The 19,986-nt window shown below is 43.1% G+C and overlaps 1 long non-coding RNA gene across 2 annotated transcripts in view; it reads right to left on the bottom strand.

The window, feature by feature from the left end:
- The window catches only part of LOC133230258 (uncharacterized), a 268,249-nt gene that overhangs the window by 156,888 nt on the left and 91,375 nt on the right, over positions 1–19,986 (bottom strand). The window contains exon 1 of one of the 2 annotated variants that reach the window (XR_009730802.1): positions 3,807–3,872. The exons of the other annotated variant lie outside the window; for it this stretch is intronic. This is a non-coding gene — a long non-coding RNA (uncharacterized LOC133230258). Of the gene's footprint in view, positions 1–3,806; positions 3,873–19,986 lie in introns of those variants that run through there. 2 annotated transcript variants of the gene reach the window in all.

The raw sequence follows: 19,986 nt of genomic DNA, 5'->3' as shown, positions 1-19,986 counted from the left end.
TGGCTCAGTGGTAAAGAATCTGCCTGCAATGCAGGAGACATAAGAGACTTGGGTTCAATCCCTGGGTTGGGAAGATCCCCTGGAGAAGGGAAGGGAAACCCACTCTAGTATTCTTGCCTGGAGAATCCAATGGACAGAGGAGCCTGGTGGGCTACAGTCCATGGCGTCACAGAGTCTGACACGACTGAGCGACTAACATGTTCACATTCATATTATAAAAGGGCATATTTTATCAACATTCTTCAGATACTTTGTGGATGAAAAATATATCTTCACTGTTACTAAGATTTTTACTCTGCTAATCAAACATAGCAGCAATGTCCACCCAAATGTTTGGCACCATGAAGGGATTTATCTGAATTTATCATGATAGCTGCTGGCTCAGACACCAAACAGGTAGGCAACTGGGAGAGGGGAGAGGCCAGGTGGGCAGAACTGAGCCAATGGTAAGGCAGACTCCTTAAAACATGACCAGCAGAAGCAAATGAAATATTGGTGGTTGGGAAGGTGCCTGTTCTCTGAGTGGGGTGTTCCAAGCAAAGCTGGATTTGTATTCACATGTTACAGTAGTATAACAGCTATCATTGGGCAGGCAATGTGGGTACGGTGGCATCCATCCGTGCCTCATCTATTAATCACTTACTCAATTTTCTACTAAATGAAATGGAGTACTTACAGTTAACCAGGATGTGGGATGGATGGAAGGGATATCAGAGTTTGGTAACTGCTAAGGAGTTTGAGCATCAACCCAGCAGCCCTGTATTCAGGGAGGGAGAAAACTGGGATTGTGAAAAAGCAGATGCAGATGAGTGCTGAAATGTGCTCCTATCCTGAAGTGGAGATACATACTCCAGGGTAGCAAGACTAATTCCAGATTCCCTTTGAAGGTGGCAATCAGTTTCATAGGACAGTCTCAGCCTTGATCAGCACTGGTATAAAAAGTGGGTGGGACAGGACTTCAGGGCAGACTGAAGGTGATGGTCTTCAGTCCTTGAACCTAGATGATCTTTGGCTGGGCCATGAAGTCAGTGACGAAATGATACACCCTGAAGCATAAGCCCTGTGAGAACATCCTCATGCCTCCAAACAACTACCAGAGCAGAGGCAGAAAAGAGAATAAAAAAGTGATGTGTTTACATCACAGAGTGATGTGTTTACAAAGGGAAGTTGTGTGATTAACTATGCTTGCACTTCATTTGCATGGCCTTTTGCTTACAGGGGGAAGAAATTGGCTGGTGGTCTAGAGCTGACTAGAGGAAGAAGCCTTGGTACCTAACTGGTGAGACGCTCCAAAGAAGCTGTGAGGCAGAAACAAAGTGGACTGACAGCATCCAGCCCACTCTGAGTGGTGAGGCTGTGAGGAGGAGGATAGACCGATTAGTGTCATTTGAGAGGTGTTCACTCTCTCCATTCAGCCGCATAATGCAATTATTTAGTAGTTCAGGATTCTTTTAATTCTGTTTGAAGAACTTAAGAGGTTAAGGGCTTGAAATGATAAATGCATTATTAATGTCGCCTCACAGAAACATCCAAGTCTATAATTTCTGAAGCAGAAAAAAAAGAAAAGACTAATAGGTTTTTACTCACTTTTTCCCCCCTGGTAAATTAACCTACAAGACCTGTGAGAAATGTATAAATTAGACATTATTAGAGAAAGTAATAATGGACCAAAAGCCATCAACTGAAGGTCTGATTCATTAGCAAGAGTGATGTACACAACTTAAGTGTTTGGCCCTCATCTTGTACCAAACTCTGCAGATCTGGGAAGAAAGGAACTATCGGCACAGGAAGTGGGTAAGTTCACACCTGGAAGGGTATCTTTGTCTTTATGACCTGATGTGGTCTCTATAAGACCATGTGATACTTAACGGAAGACAAAGGCTGTGGAAATAGAGGAAGGGTCTGCATTTCGGGAACCCAGAACACCTGGGTTCAACTATAAGCCCCACCAACAGTGAATCGTGTGGCCTGGTAAACCCAGATAGATTGAAAATAAAAAGATGCAGAGAAGACGTGTGAAAAAAATGCTAGTCATAAAAACAAAGCTGGATTGGCTGTGTTAATCCAGAAGTCAACTTCAAGACAAGGAGTATTACTAGGGATAAGATGTCTGAAAACCTGTTTGCAAGTCTTAGGTGCTGTTGCTTTGTTCAGTCTCACAACCTTAAAGTGTTCCCACATTTAGGATATCACATGTCTATGTAAAATCTGCATCTACTCTAAGCCACTCTGAATCTGATCGTTCATGGCGCAAGAGATTTGTATTAATAGCTGAGAATGAGCCCCGCATAGAATCGCCCTGAGCCCTCCACAGGTGAGAGGACCGAGAAACAACACTGATACAATTTCTCAGCGTGAAAGACAGCTTTGGTACAATTATGGGTCTTATGAATCATCTATGCAAATTTCCTTTATCTCAAATTCTTCAAGCACCATCTGTGTACCAGATATTGAGATAGATGCTATACACACAGAAGGGAATTTGGTCAAGATCACTGCCTTCAGAAAGTCTACGAGAGCCACCGTAAGGTGACACTGAAACATATTGTACACCAAACTTATGACAAATTTTGGGGAGATTTTACTTTGACTACTTCCAAAGGAAAACTTTCTCTAAATCAGTATGGGGAATGATACCTCTTTTAAGGTTTTAATGTCTGGGTATGAATCAAACTACCTTACAAGCTTTTTTTTTCTTGAGCTGTGCCCTTTACAGTTTGGTTTGGGCCACTCTTTTTTTTATATAAATTTATTTAATTGGAGGCTACTTACTTTACAATATTGTATTGGTTTTGCCATACACCACTAGGCCATTCTTATAGGATGATTCTCAGCTACTCTGACCGGTCAACTTCATAAGTAGCCCCATTAGGTACTTTTCGTGTTCTTATGTCTACATCTTTGTTCTTATTCTTTGATTCTTCATTCTGTTCTTTAATTATATCTTAGATTTCCACATCTGTGCCCATCACAATCCCATAAATTTACCAAGGCCTAAGGCGATTGCCACCACCTGACTCTAATACTTTCTGCTGCTGCTGCTGCTGGGTCGCTTTAGTCGTGTCCGACTCTGTGCGACCCCATTGACGGCAGCCCACCAGGCTCCCCCGTCCCTGGGATTCTCCAGGCAAGAACACTGGAGTGGGTTGCCATTTCCTTCTCCAGTGCGTGAAAGTGAAGTCGCTCAGTCGTGTTCGACTCTAGCAACCCCATGGTCTGCAGCCTACTAGGCTCCTCCGTCCATGGGATTTTCTAGGCAAAAGTACTGGAGTGGGGTGCCATTGCCTTCTCCGAATACTTTCTATACCCTGCCTATATCCTCTCAACACTCCCCATCTCCATGTGGATGGAGCCAACTACAAGCAGTTCCAAATCTTTGCCCAAAGATTTTCTCCAGTCAGCAGAGCATGCTTAGCAAGCCAGAAGTGTTGGGAAATTAACCACCTGAGGGAGAAACCCTAAACCATCAACGGACAGGAGATGGGGGGAAGTATCCCCCGTCTTGCTCCTTAGGAACATAACATAGAAGGCTATCTTACATGGTATCTGAGATTTCTCCAGGTAGAATGAGTACTGATTTCTCTCAGCAGCAAGTTGGGGAATAACACTATTGTATTCTTCCCCAACCCTGACTTATTTGCCTCTCCAACAGGGCTTCCTGAATCATCCTAAATTGATCCCTGGGCGGAGACAACATAAAGCTGGACTTAACTGCAGAAGAAGTGAAGAGGGTGACCAGAGGCTGACAACATCAAAATGAGAAAGCCAAGGCTGTGCCTTTCCCGTCTCACCCCAAAGCAAGATACTTGCAACAGAGATTCTCAGCAGTACCATCTCTCGAAGCCAAGGTCTGGGAGCGAAAGAGCTCCCAGACTCTATGAGAACCCGAGGGCAGCAGCGTCTCTGATGCGCCTGTGCACTGGGATAGTGACCCAGGCACCCAGGACAGTGCTGACCCAGGAGGAGATGGATGTAGAGCTGAGCACCTGTGAGTCTGTGTCAGAACCGTTGTCCACCACGCACGGAATGTGATCAGATCTTTACATCAGGGTTTGTTTCAGGAGTAACTCACCTAAGAGAATCCGCCTCTAGACACAGAAGCACTTGCTTTTTATCTGTTAGTTCACCTGAGAAAATTTGAGTCTTTGTGTCAAATGCATTTAGATTATGGTCCAGTCTCTAGAGACAGGTGACTTTCTACTGCAAGTGACTGCTATACAGCTCAATGCAGTTTCAACCCAAAGGGGGCATTTATTTACTCCCATTCTCAAGAAGTCACGGAATTTCATGTGGCTTCAGACAGGGCTTCAGAGGATGCTGTTTCTTACTCTTCTGTTGGTTCTGATATCCTCTTTGGTGGCTGCATTTCCACCTGGACTCTATAAAGTAGCCAAGATGGCATGTGGTTTAGCGATTATTTATGTGCCCAGACTCTGTAGAGGGTAGAGTGTCTCTTCTCTGTTTTAGCAATGTTTTGACTTATAGGGAGAAACCCTGAGTGAAATATCAAAACCAGGGTGATATTCTGTATTTTAGGCCATGACTGGATCATGCCTCTATTTCTGGTGTCTTCTGTGATGTCAGACCCACAGAAATAAGATAGACTAAGAATGAGGGAGAGGGTGTTCCAAATGCTAAGAAGGATCTCTGTAACCAGAAGAAAACAGACGGTGGTCAGAGCGAGTTCTACTGATGACAATATTATTTAGCCTTATTGCTTAATGCAAAGCAGAGAAAAATGGAGAAACACGAAGAAGTGACATGGGGCGTGGGGCTGACTTCTCACTGGGGCTACCTTTCAAATCTGATTTCAATGCCACATTACGTGACCACACAGTATTGTGTTTCACAAACTTCTCTGGTTAGAGAAGCACACATAAGTGTGATACAATTAAAGGTTTAGGAGCCAAACTAAAATAAGCACAAATTCATATTCCTGTGACAATAAAATATAAAATAATGAAACAGTAGCTGTTATGGACTGAATTGTGCCCCCCACTAAAAAAGTTAATATGCTGAAGACCTAAGCCCAGGACCTCAGAATGTGACTGGGTTTGGCGATAAGGCCTTTAGACAGACAGTTAAGTTAAAATGAGGCCCTAATCCAATCCGACCAATGCCCTTATAAGAACTGGAAATTTGGAAGCAAAAAAAGGACACCACAGGTGTGTGCACAGAGAGAGGACCATATGAAGATACAGAGAGAAGGTGGTCACCTGCAAGCCCAAGTAGAGAGGCCTCAAAAGAAACTAAACTTGCCGACACATTGATCCCAGATTTCTAGCCCCTACAGCCAGGAGAAAATAAACTTATGTTGTTTAATCCCAGTTTATGTTATAGCAGCAAACTAATACAATAGCTACTTGTATTATGAATATTATTGAGGATTTACAGGATTCTAGTCACTATATGCACACTTTTATAGCAAGAGTATTGAAGCCCAGCAGCAGTCTCAAGAAGTGTGATTAGTTTATGTATTTTATAGATGGAGAAATTGACTTTCAGGAATATTAAGGAACCTACCTGAGGTCATACTGGCTCTAATCAATGTCTACTTGAAACCTGCCCTTGATCGTTTAAACAATACTAAAACTAAACTCAAGGTCCATTCCCCAGATCCAGTTTTCCCATCTGGCATTTTTTTCCACCAAACATCTTGATTTATAAGCCAGGGTCTGAAGAATCATTTTTAACCAAACCCTGCCCTATCCTTCCAATTCATTACGCAGTCTTGTTTATTTGACTTCATCTTCCTACACTCTGGTACAGTAAACACCCAATAAGAAATTATTAACACCATGGGGGAGAACTGATATGCTTAGTAATGGAATAGATAAGCATCAGTGTACATCAGAAGAAAGATCAAAGATTATGCTAAGATTTGAATTGAAGGCACAAAAGGGAGTCTTGTTCAGTTAGGTCAGCCCTGTAGGAACTCACCCATCCCTACACTCTTTCTCCCTCTGCTCCCATCCAGGCCTGTCTCCTGTTCTCCATGCCCAGCGTGCCTGCCATGGTCCAGACCATTCTCTCTCACGTGGATTAGCTCAGCATCTCTCTGTGCACCTTTTCTCATTGTCTGCCCTAGTGTATCTTCCATCCTAGCCAATATAACAGACAAGTTTCCTTTAAATCCCTTAATGGGCTCCACCACTGAATAAATGTTAGGCTCATGACCCATGAAACTTTACTGACTCTCACTATGACCCTAAATAGTGCCTTGATGGGGACAATGGCCAAAGAACTAACATAGTCTGGCTAAAGCTGCAACCCAAATTATAGCCCAGTCACAAATCCATAGGCTCTTATTTTTCAGTCACACCAAATCACTTCTCAGGAAGCCTGGTTTACTCTAACAGTGATCTATAGAACAGACATCTCTTCATCTGGGCATGCAGAAAACAGCCTTCCCAGAGATCAAGTCCTGCCTCTGCTGTGAACTAAAGGGTCACTTTGCAGATAAGCCAGGCCTCCCTAACTGGGCAGCTTCATCTGTAAAACATTAGGCTTTGGGTACTGAACTCTGTGACCCTCTCACGTTTCACAAATAATTATAAAATCACAGGCCATGTTGTTGAGAAGAAACAAAAAGATCTCAAGATGAACTAGAGACAGAAGAAAACAACATGCACTCAATTTGAGAGAAACATTGGTCCTGACAAAGGAACACGTGGATGCGCTGCCTCAGGAACCAGTGATTAAACAAATCCTGGGTTTTCCCATGCCCTCTGAGTTCTCTCTATGCTTGCCCAAGGGAAGCAAAAAATAAGAGCTAGCTTTTCCCCAGAAACAAAAGGGGTAGAAACCAGGCCTCAGACACACCTCTCCCCACCCAGATTGAGCCTGGATCCACTCAGGAGGTTGTAACTATGAGGGTAGGAAGCTGGGGCCAGATTCTCTCCCTTTTTATGAACATGGCTGCCCTCTGAAATCACACTAGGCATGACTTGTAAGAAAAAAAAAATCAGTAACTAAAGTAAAAACAAAAAAAGAAAAAACTGGAATCAGATTATGAGCAACAAATTATCTTGGAAAGCACCTGCAACTACACACTTCTCAAATGAGAAAATTAAGGGGAAAGAAGTTCAGAGAACATAACCAGCTCACACAATCAGGAGAAGATATTCAAACCCTTGTCATTCTGACTCTAAAATCTGTGCTCTTACCATGATACACCTTCTTCCTAATCATGAATGCTGTGAGAATGTCTGACGGACATCTCTGGACTGCTTAGAGTGGAGACAGATCGTGTTTATTGTTGCCATAGATTTCCTCTTCAGGCAAAGGCAACTCTTGACCTCTTTGGTATTGAGATGCCATATGGAGAATTCCAGGATCTCTTGTTCTAGCATATGTGTGAGTTATTTTTGGTGTCCACATCTAATTCCCTATACTGCTTCAGTTCTTTCATCAGGATGCTGGGGTTCAAGATTAATCACCTCCTAGTTGGGAAGAGCCATTTTCTCATTCAGTAGCAGATATTGGTCACATCAGTAGGTAGGCATTTAGTTTGCAGCAGAAAAAAAATAACCAGGAAATAAAAAGTAAAAAAATAATAATTTAGCAATTGGATGTATGAACTCTATTCAGCATGTCTCCTCTCTGGGTGTCAGTTCACCCATCTGGAACTAGGACAAGTGTGACTGGATGATCCTTAAGGACCCTTCTGGCTCCAACCATCTTCAATCCTGTCTTTGACTGAGAACAGGAAAGGAAGAGTCTCATGGCAGCTTCGTGGGGCAGCCAGGAACCTAGATGGCCATGGACCCTGGGCAGCTCTGAGAATGAAGAGCCTGACCACTGCATTTCTAGAACATTTCCCTCTCCTCATTTACCCAAGCCATGTGCTGTCCCTCTAGCCTAAGGGACACAGCCAAGATTCTGGACCTGAGATGGAGAAGAAATCAATCCTTGACATTCTTGTCCAACAAGCTTAGGATAACAATGAAGTTACCCATTGTGACTTTGTAATGATCCACCAGTGAATAAATCAACCTTCCCAATCTACCCTTAGTGGGCACTGACACAATTCTTTACCAGTTATTAGGGATAAAGTTTCACCTTTCTCTGCTAAATAAAAAATTAAAACTTTATAAATATGAATACATTAATAATCAACACAGCTTGACAATCACTAACAGCTCAGTTATTGTAGTCTGTCATGGTCCTCTGTCCATGGAATTCTCCAGGCAAGAATACTGGAGTGGGTAGCCATTCCCTTCTCCAGGGGATCTTCCCAACCCAGGGATCAAACCCAGGTCTCCTGCATCTGAACCACCAGGGAAGCCCATCATAACAATAGCTGTAATTTATTAGGCACTTTACTAGACACAAAATACTTTGTCAGGTGCTTTGCATGTATTGTTTCATTGAGTCTGTTTCAACCTTATGAATTAGGTTCTTCTATGATTTCCATTTAACACATGAGGTAACTAAGGCTGAGAAAGGTTAAGTAATCGCCCACAGTAACACAACTAGGAGGTGATGGAGCCAATATTCAAACTTGAATTGACCTGACTTCAGAGACTATTGTCTAAACCACTCTGCCTTTTAAACTACCTTAAAGGTTGCAGGACTTTAGGATGAAAAGACAACTCTCCTCTTTGGTATGCCCAGGTTTGTTGGAATAAAATTATCTATTGAGTCTTTCCATTTGCTTTGACAAAGTTGGTAAGCCATTGCATTTCCTGATCTAGCTCTTCCACTAGTAACCATGCAAAAGAAATCCTTGCCATGTTACTCTCTCAGAGTTTGGGGTCAGGTCACACAGGATGACAACTCCAGCAGCTGGTAAGACAGGACCTCAGACCTTTAAGAGGCTGAATTCTAGCTGAAAGGCCAAGAAGTTCCCAAAGGCAGAGGAATGAGTCTGGAACACTCCAGGTCACAACATGGATTCCAGTTCTATAGATTTGATTCACTAATGGGTATAGGGCCACACCAATCTATGTAGTTCAGAGGAGAGGAAGCAGGAAGTGTGAAGGATTTCATTGGGCAGGACAGTGCTTCATTGGGCAGAGACTGGAAAATCTGTCTACACTAGATGAAGTCAAAATGGAGAAGGGAGCCACAAGGAAGGTTGAGGAAACCAACCTATCACTCCTGCCTCTCTCTCTGACAGTTACCCTGATAAGATCCTCAAATAATGAATGATATCATGCACATGTAAACATGCTCAACCCACAAAAAGTCAGGAAATGGGAGGGCTATGGGAATGTGGGAAGGTATGAGTTTATCATGATGACCAGGGTGTATCTGAGAATGACGCTACTGTGTTGGCGTACCCAAACCTTAATACCAGCTACAGGGAGAGTTGATCACTGGAAACAGCTGCCTAACTCAATCAATGACAATGAAAAGGGGCAGAAAACATTGACCTGGTTTATTCTATGTTGCAATGAAGGGATTCCCAGGGGGCTCAGTGGTAAAGAATCCACCTTCAAATGCAGGAGATGCAGGTTTGATATCTGGGTCAGGAAGACCCCCTGGAGGAAGAAATAGCAACCCACTCCTATATTCCCGTCTGGGGAGTCCCATGGATAGAGGAGCCTGGTGGGCTACAGTCCATGGGGTCACAAAATAGTCAGACATGACTTAGCGACTGAGCATGCACTGAATATAAAAAACTTCCATGTCCTGCAACAGAGATAACGTGGTCTATACCAGAGCAGAAAAGGGAGGCTAAAGGCCATTTATATAGCGAATCTCTTTCATGAAAGAGAATTTGGCCTGGAGGATGCTCCTCATCCCATCCTCTGAGAGGTACCCTCTGATGTGGTGGATGTCATCTCATCCACCTCTCATGATATCAGAGTTACCACAGTAAGCGAACTTCTGAGGTTCTAGCTGACTTCCCACATGCCTAGAATAGCACATAGATGTACTCTGGCAATGTAAAAAGAAGGTTCTACAGTTGAATGAACAAATTATGACCCCATACTGATATCCTGTAAACTTGGTTAGCATGAACTACTTTTCTAGGTCTGCTCAGCTCTGACTGCTATCACAAAGTAAACACAGTTCTTTGGGCCTTGCGGGTCCCATCATATGGGACGTCCCCTAAACACATGCACACACACGGTGGCTTTGCCTGTCTGGCCATCTGTAGCCTAGAGGTGCTAAGTCTATACACCTGTCACCTCACATTGCAGCAGAAGACAGATGCAGGTGTAGTAACAGAAGAAAGGCCTCTCTTACAGTCATAGTTTCCCCAAAGTGAAAAGCATGACCTTGTGGCACTGAGCCCTCCATCCCCTGACACAGACAAGCATGGTTGGAATACTGGAAAGAGTCTCAGCGTCAGAAGAGCAGTAGATCATAACTCTCTGTGGTCTCTAGGGTCCTCCAGTGCCCAGAAAAATTTTACCTGCATATCCTTTGGGTGCATGTAAACATGAGGAGCAATCAGAGGTGTGTGCTCATTCATTCATTGACTCCTTCACTTATTCTTTTATTTATTCTACTCATAAATCCACGCACATAACTCACCGTGGGCCCTGCCGTGTGACTGGGGCTGAGAACACAGAGAAAGAAAAAGAAGCACTCTCCCTCCATAAAAGAGGCCATGGGGGTCCCTGGTGCCATAAGGGCTCTGAGGGCTGAAAATCCACATACACAGACTCTGCCGGACTGAGAGAAAAGGTGCTAGAGGGAAAGCTTTAGAGAAATTTAGGCGAGAAAAAGCAGCTGTTATCTAATCTGAAACTCTCCAGGTATTTAGTAATGTTGATTGCTATTATGTTTTTACACAAAACTACTGTCAAGGTGCTTTAAGGGTCTGCACTGTTAAATCTACAAAGTAAGCCTAGAAGGTACGTATAATGGTCCTCATTTTACAAACGAGGAAACTTAAAGACCAAATAAGTTACTTTGTGAAAACACAGCTAGGAAGTGGCAGAGGCAGGATATGAACCCTAGGTCTGCCTGACTCTCAAAGCCCATAATCAGGCATTACAGCACATGACCTTGTCATCTGCTCTGATGGACTGCCAGTTGATTTTTCCTGGGCATCCAGGATCACAAGGAGTCAAACACAAGCCTTAGACCTCAGCTTACAGCAGGCTAATGTTTGCTCATGACGGCTCAGTGAGAGGGAAAGAAGGTTCAATGATACTCAGTAGCATTCCCATCCTCTTCACCCCAGTCCAGCCAACTGAAACAACACTGAGAAATGGAGCAGAGATAACTAATCTGGAGGCATGTCCCACCCCACTGAGATGTTCAGGCGTTGCCATAACAAGAGCAAGAGCTGTGATAAGGAGCTGGGAAAATCTGTTACAAAGAAGGCTACACCCAAATCAGGCAGTAGACACAAACCAGAATCAGCCCTGGGACTCTGCCAGCATGAAGAACCGGCACGGATCCCAGGGTGCAAATGGTGGTTCCCTTTCCAAAAGGCTCGTGAGTGCTGGCTGAGGCGTGGTCTTCGTAAAGCCAATCACTCATGGTTGCGAGGGCCAGTCTTCCTTTTGGATTTAGCCCCCAGCTCACTCTCTCACTATAGCTCCTGTTCCTCCAACCCCTGCATCCTAGCTGTCAGCCACAAAGAACTGTGTCTGCAGCTGCCAGGACACTCTATACTATTTCTGAGCTCTGGGCTATTGGTGTGCTTCCTTTTGCCACTTCCTTTCTCCTTACTTTGTTTAATTTGAGAATATCTATTCATTCTCCAAGATAGATTCAGTATGGCACCTTACCTGGAAAGTCCTCTATGTTCTGTGATCTATAACACCCCTCTCATTCAAATGAGAATAATTTAGTTCCTCTCTTGAAGGCAATCATTCTCCCTCAGGAATATCTATTTAAGAACATACCCAGACACCCAGGAGATGAAACCAGTCAATCCTAAAGGAAATCAACCCTGAACATTCATTGGAAGGACTGATGCTGGAGATGAAGCTCCAATACTTTGGCCACCTGATGCAAAGAGCAGGCTCATTGGAAAAGACCTTGATGCTGGGAAAGATTGAAGACAGGAGGAGAAGGGGACAACAGAGGATGAGATAGGTGGGTGGCATCACTGGCTCAACGGACATGAGTTTGAGCAAGCTCTGGGAGATGGTGAAGGACAGGGAAGCCTGGTGTGCTGCAGTCCATGGGGGTCACAAAGAGTCAGACATGACTGAGCGACTTTGCAACAACAACACACTACACTCAAGTTGTAGGTTCATATTTTTGTCTTCCTCCATAGAGTGCTGCCTTTTGCAGAGTAGGGACTGAGCTGTATTCCTCTTTGTATTTACAAGATGTAGTAAAATAAACACGACACTGCAGATTCTCAATAAATACTGCATGAATGAATGTGTGAATGTATAAATGAATAAACTGATGAGCTCAAATTAATTTCGTAAAAACAAACCCCAGTCTAGTAGATGGAGGCAGAAATAATTTATCTTTTACACCAAGAATAGTTCTTGAGTCATCTTGATTCAGAGATGAGGCAGAGGATCCACAGAGATGGTCCAACTCAACTCCACATGGTCCACATAGGAACTGAGGTTCCGATGACTCACCAACAGCCATCATCTTGGGGTGAAGACTTTCACATGGGCATCAGGCCCTTTCCCATCAGTCAGAGAGGCAGTGATGATGCAAGTCTGGGACTGAATATTTAGGATGGGCCAGGCTCTGTATTGGAGCTGGGGATCCAGTGGGAAATGCGACGAACAGGGTGCCTGCCCCACCATGTTCACAGCCTGGGCAGGAGGGCAGACGGATGAAGAAACACAGGTACAGCGTATATGAAGGAGGGACACTGAACCTGGAGCTGGAGAGCGTACGTTTCCCGCAGGAAGATCCAGGCTGGAATTCGGGGCATTCACAACTGGATCAGTGTGGCTCCTCCCGGATTTAGTAATGGCTCTTTTTATTATCAGTTCTTCCTAACCCATTTGTTGGGACCTACTAACTGCCAGGTCTGTACAGAGAGTTTTACAAACTTAGTCTTTTTAAATCCTCCAGTTTCTCCTAAAGTTAAGTTTACTCTTTCCATTTAACAGATGAGGAGACTGAGACTCCAAGCAGGTAAGTAGTGATAAAGTCCCCCTTCACCAGCTAGTAAGGGGCAGAGTCAGACTGTGGACTTGGAACAACTTAGACTAATTCTGCACCTCCCCGTCTAGGGATGGCTTGCTTTGACTATGCAAGCTAGGTGTTGAAAAGCCACAATTCCCACATTTCAGCAAAATCTCTGTCTTCCCAATAGTTACTGAATATCAACTAGGTCCTGAAATTGGTCCTGGACTCTAGGAAGAGATATGAGGGAGACCGAGAAGGACCAAGAAGGACTCTGCTAACAGCTGCCAGTCCTGAGTATTAAGGGGAAGGGAGGGAGGAGAGGAAGGAGGGGAAAAAGGAGGGCGATGATTAAAACGCAGAAATGCCAAGAGTGATATCCCAAGCACTGTGGGAAACAGAAAAGGAAGTGACTCACGCTTCCTAAAGATGTCAGAGAGGTGAATTCTATCACGATTGCTTATATGTTGATAGCCAACTTCTAGACGCTTAACTTCAGAGTAATAACCAAGTCCTCCTGGTGAGCGATGGTTTAGGAAGAATTATACACAACAGCATCCCACTGGTAAGTTTTAACAAGACTGATTGCTGGCAGCGTCTACGTTTCAAGATCCTGAGCAGCTAAACTATTTGAGAACTGGGTGATATGATCACCTACTGGCTGGTGGCTCTCAAGCTGCTCACTGGAAGCACCTTACAGGGGCTTTTAAAATATCACCAATACCCAGGCCACACATTTGACCAATCGAATCAGAATCATTGGGAGAGGAGTTACAAATTGGTAGCTTTACAACGGACACACACAGCCCTTGAATGCAGGCATGTTAAGGTGCTTCAGTCGTGTCTGATCCCTTGAAACTCTATGGACTGTAGCTCCTCTGTCCATGAGATTTCCCAGACAAGAATACTGGAGTGGGTTGCCATTTCCTCCTCTGGGGAATTTTCCAGACCCAGGGATCAAACCCAAGTCTCTTATGTCTCCTGTGCTGACAGGTGGGTCCTTTACCACTAGTGCCATCTGGGAAGCCCCCACATAGCCCTTACTGATTCTAATCTGCAGCCAGTTGGGGAATCCACTGCTATATGGGGGGGTAGTTTTGGCAGCACTAAGTGACAGACTTTCAAAAACCCCTGAGATAAACGAGGTAGCCCTCTCTGTCCCCACAGGGCTCTGCACACACTTTCCTTCTGGCTCTATTATCATTCCCCATTTCCACCACTCTTCCTCATTTAGCAAGCTGGCTCTCATTTCAGGGTCTCTTCTCCTATGGAAGCCACCACATTACGTTTCTTTGTCAGCTGTCCTCAAACAGCATGTTTCCTTACTCCACAGCCCTGACCTCAGCTTATAATTGTACAGGCAGGAGGGTAAAATACTGAGTGAGATTCATCTTGTCCACCAGACTGGAAGCAGAGACTCTAAAAATTGTGATTTCCTCCCTGTGATCAGGACTTAACTCAGTGACTAGCACAGAGGGAGAGCTCCATAGACACATGTTGTGTGAATGAACAGATGAATGAATAAGGAAAGGAAAGAACTCCCCTATATCCCAGGCCATAAAACCTGATCAAATCTAGTGTTTTTTGTTGTCCCTGTTACTGCTGCTGTTTTTCTCAGCATTTCAACCTTAACTAGCCTCTCCCATATCTGCATTTCAAACCCCACTCATCTTTCAGAGCCTCATTCCACACTCTTCTCCTGCATCCTGCCTTTCCAAATCACCAGCAGGAAGTGAATTTCCTCTTCTCTATACAACTCAGAATCCTAATTGGAATGTGCTACTCCATGTCATCCTGAACACACACATATCACCACTTTCAAGAGATTATAAGCAACTTGGAGGTGATAATTGCTTAATTCATTTCTGCCCTTTCCCCCTCGGTGCTGGCTAAAGCACCTTCCACATAGTAGGTATCCTGTAATTACTGGTTTCAATGCCTGTCTGAATGAATGAATATATATCATGGGTAAGTGGGAAACAGACTTCTGCATTCATTTTTCAAACATAAGCAAAGGGACAATCACATAGATTTTTAAGCTCATATGTATTCCAAGGATTGAGTCTAGAAAAAATTACTAATCAGGGTTCTTTTCTCTTTTCCTTTGTAGACCATACTCTAATTTTTTTTTTTTTTCAAACCGGAAGAGAGAATGAAGATAAGACAGTGATTCTGGTTGAGTTTGGATAATTATATTTTTCACACTGCTTAGCAGTTAAGATTGACAACTACTGATTATCTAAGACACTATGTATTTTTCAAAATAATTCACAAAACAAGAGTAATAATTGGATATAATTGCAAAACCAATGGACAGTTTCAGCACACTCCTGAATTTACAGACCTCAGTTTCCCCAACCATAAAATAAAAGGTATGGAATTGATCGGTGTTTCTCAGTGTTTGTTTCCTCAAGACATACAACATAATTCATACAGGGTTCATTCATTCACGAGGTCAAGCCCTCATCTCCCGCATTGTAGGCAGACGCTTTACTGTCTGAGCTACTAGGGAAGCCCAAATATATAGTGAGCATCTACTTCGGTAAACCAAAACCATGTTGAGTAAAGGAGATATGCATTCGTCAACAGTCATATATATAAATGTCTGCACCACTGCCATGCCTGGGGGGTAAAAGTATTTTAACTGAGTGCAGTGTGGAAGTTTGAGACAGTCATAGAGGTCAGAAATAAATAAGAAAATGGAAAAAGCTCCTCCTGGAGTATGGGTACATGTTAGGGATTTTCAGAGAAACAATGAATAAAAGAGATATATTTAAAGGAATTGACTCGCAAGATTGTAAGGGCTGATGATTCTGAAATCTGTAGGACAGGCTGATAGGCTGGAGACCTGGAAAGCGTTGATATTTCAGCTTGAGTTCAAAAGCAGTCTGGAGGGAGAACACCTCTTCCTCAGGGGACCTCAGTCTTTTCTCTTAAAGCCTTCAACTGATCAGATGAGGTCCACCCACATTATGGAGAGCAATCTGCTGCACTCAAGTCTACTGATTTAAGTGTAAATCTTATCTAGAAAAAAAAAAAAAACCTTTATAGCAACATTGAGACTGATATTGACCAAATACCTGAGTACTGTGGCCTATCCAAGTTGACATATAAAATTAACCATCACAGGGCACATATGAAGGACAAAAATAGGCCAGAGTGATGACAGGGGTGCCTGGGGAGAAGATGGTGGGAAAGAAGAGCAAGGGCAGGCAGCGGCACAGGCATGCTGGGCCTCATGGACCATATAATGGATGTGTGTCTTCTTCCCACAAGTAGTGTGAAGTCTCGCAGGTGTTTGAAGCAGAGGTCTGACATGATCAGACGTGCTCTCCCAAACCAGCAGTGCTGTGAAGTCACAAGCATAGATTATAGGGTTATGGAGACTAGTCTGTTAAGGAGAGCAGCAGAGAAGTGAGGGACTAAGATGGTGGCAGGGCAGATGGGAAATGCAACATAAAGTTTTTGCACTGGATGACAGATTCAACAAGTAGGATGACCAACCAACAGTCCCAGCTTTAGCACTGAGAGTCCTGCCTCCCAGGAAACTCCTCAGTCCTAGGAAACTTGTTTGCAAGGTCAACCTAGAGAAAATGTCAATGATGAGATTCATGTTTCTGGATACATAAGAATTATCCCAAATACTCTCTAATTTGCTAAGGTAAGTGTTTTATAAAGAAAAGCATGTATGATGAGCCCACAGAACGTGGAGGCAACATGTTGGGCAACATGTCCTCCAAGTCCCCATTTAGCTCTCATATGCTGGACTGCTCCTAATCCAGAGGAATGCCTGCAAAGGCAGCATCTCCAAAAATACCATTATTACACCTGGATCTTCACTCAACAAAGCTCCTCCATCTGAGATACAAATTACAAATGCCCCCTGATTTCATTAAACTCTTCAATAGCTGCCTCCACCCTGTCCTTAGCTAGTATCAGAAATGTGCATTTAATTAGTTTATTGTATACATAATTAGTGCTAGGGAAGTACCAATATATCTTTGTCTTCACTTAAGGAAGGATTTTCTTTACCTTACATGATCCCACTTGTACTCTGTCAGTTGGAGACAACTTGCTTCTTTACCCCTAGATCTTTGACATGTATTTCCTAAGGGCAAATAACATTCAAAATTGTCACAATACTACTGTCTAATCTATAGCCCACATTCAAATTCCCTCAGGGGTTCCAATAATGTCAAGTATGTGTCACCTCCCATCATGCCTGCCACTTCCTGGATCCATAAAACATAATTTATAAATTAATTGATATAGTTGTTCATTCTTTGTCAATTTCTCCTCTGAAGTAGTTTTTCATTATAAAGTAAATTATGCTCATAAGAGAATGAGAAAATAGAGATGGAAAAGAAGCATGAACTCACCACCTGAGCTCAAGAACAGCTCAGTTGCATTCATTTTTTAAGTATCATAATACATCACTACAAAGTCAATATAAAACAATACTACACATGTACAATACTGCATATATTGTTTAACTTCATATCTTAATTTTGTCTTTCAAAATGGGAACACTAATATTTCCTGTGTACTTCAAACTCTAAAACTTGATAACTGTATGACAGCTCAGCAAATAGGCATTCCACAATTTACATAACCATTGGCCACCGATGATCATTCACACTTTCAATTTTTTTGTATACAAATGAGAAAATTTAAATATTTGTGCATAAAGCTGTTTTGTATTTCTGCTGATTCCCTTATGCTGGATTCCTGAAAGTGGAATTTCTGGGTTCAAGAGCATTGGCAGTTTAACATCCCAGATACACATTGCAAAATTGCCTTCCAAAAGGGCTGTCGGTATTTCTACACCTGCCAGAGTTTAAGGAAATGCTTGTGGAACATGTAAGACATAGACTGGACAGCACTGTTGTTACAGGGAATTGCCTGAGGACCTCCTCACATGCCTTGGCCAAAACAGAGTTCTAGGATTTGCATTTTCCAGCGAGGTGGGTTCTCACCATTAAAGCATCCCTTTAGGACAATTCCTAAAATGGATATTTTATAACAGTAACTGAGATGTACAGACAAGTTTCATGGAGTCTTTGAATATTTGGTGTTTGGTTTTATGTTTGTGTATTTGCTTATTTTCTAAGGAAATACTAAATTCTTGGAAATATTTGTGGTTAAGCATGGCTGGATTTTTGCTGCCTGTAATTCAACATTCTTCTACTAAAAGAGTACCCAGAATTTTCTCTGGGAAACAACCATTCCCCACACTCAACCCCTTGGTTTGAATGGAGTTGACATTTTCTCCTGGGAACACCATGATTGGAAAAGGTTATTTTCCAGTTTTCAGTTTTCCTAGACCCAGTGATTGAATCAGACTAGCCATGTTACCCAATTCAAGACAATGAGATTCATTCACAGGGTGCTTGTTCAACTACTGACAGAGAGAAGCCCTTTTTCACAGATGGCAGCTCTGAATCTCACATACTTAACTGGCCCTCCCATGGCATTTACAGCAGAAGTGAAAGTCACTCAGTTGTGTCCTACTTTTGCGACGCTATGGGCTACATACTCCATGGAATTCTCCAGGCCAGAATACTGGAGTGGGTAGCCTTTCCCTTTTCCAAGGGATCTTCCCAACCCAGGGATCGAACCCAGGTCTCCCATATTGCAGGTGGATTCTTTACCAGCTGAGCCACAAGGGAAGCCCAAGAATACTGGAGTGGGTAGCCTATCCCTTCTCCAGTGGATCCTCCTGACCCAGAAATCGAACTGGGGTCTCCTGCATTGCAGGCAGATTCTTTACCAACTGAGCTATCAGGCAGCAGAAACCTATATATTAATAACTTACAGAAGGGCTTACAGATGGGTGGGAGACGCTACGCTCTGAGGACATCATCTTTGACCTCTAGACCAACCATGCCTGAAAGGGAATCTACCCATTGGCCAATGATCATTGGGTCAACTACTTTGTTTCACTTAGTAGCTTAGGTTGTGTCACTCACCAATGAAAGAGCCTTAACTAATCTAAGATATATGAAAGAAATAAAGTTCAGTTCGGTTCAGTTCAGTCGCTCAGTTGTGTCCAACTCTTTGCAACCTCATGAGTTGCAGCATGCCAAGCTTCCCTGTCCATCACCAACTCCTGGAGTTTACTCAAACTCATGTCCATCAAGTCAATGATGCCATCCAGCCACCTCATCCTCTGTCATCCCCTTTTCCTCCTGCCTCCAATCCCTCCCAGCATCAGAGTCTTTTCCAATGAGTCAACACTTTGCTTGAGGTGGCCAAAGTACTGGAGTTTCAGCTTTAGCATCATTCCTTCCAAAGAACACCCAGGACCAATCTCCTTTAGAATGGACTGGTTGGATCTCCTTGCAGTCCAAGGGACTCTCAAGACTCTTCTCCAACACCACAGTTCAAAAGCATCAGTTCTTTGGCACTCAGCTTTCTTCACAGTCCAACTTTCACATTCATACTTGACCACTGGAAAAACCATAGCCTTGACTAGATGGACCTTTGTTGGCAAAGTAATGACTCTGCTTTTGAATATGCTATCTAGGTTGGTCATAACTTTCCTTCTAAGGAGTAAGCATCTTTTAATTTCATGGCTGCAATCACCGTAAAGTTAAGACACACTGAATATCGATTTCTTCATTTTACATCTAGGGGTACGTAAAGAGTGTCACTGACTTTAGCCAAAGTCAGCCCAGAGACAGACTCAGGATGCGTAGTCTCCTCCTTTCCAGGATAATGCTCTTATCAAATACCTGATTCCTGCTGCATTTTAAGGAAAGATCAATAGTTATACAGGAACTTATTTCTGTCATCTACATTGTAGAGTGGTCACTGACTGAAGACTCTGGTAAGCCAGAAAACATTCTATGTGTACTACAATTATTAGAAATGCAGTATTTTTAATTTTTTGTGTCCTTTATATAATCATAAAGTTTTCTTTAAAAAAAAAGAAAGAAAGAAATTATTTCATCTGTTCCAGGAACCTAATTT

Source organism: Bos javanicus, chromosome 18, assembly GCF_032452875.1.
Source record: "Bos javanicus breed banteng chromosome 18, ARS-OSU_banteng_1.0, whole genome shotgun sequence".
NCBI classification, from domain to species: domain Eukaryota; kingdom Metazoa; phylum Chordata; class Mammalia; order Artiodactyla; family Bovidae; genus Bos; species Bos javanicus.
Note: the sequence above shows the minus strand (reverse complement) of the source record. Positions and strands in the feature narration are given on the sequence as shown.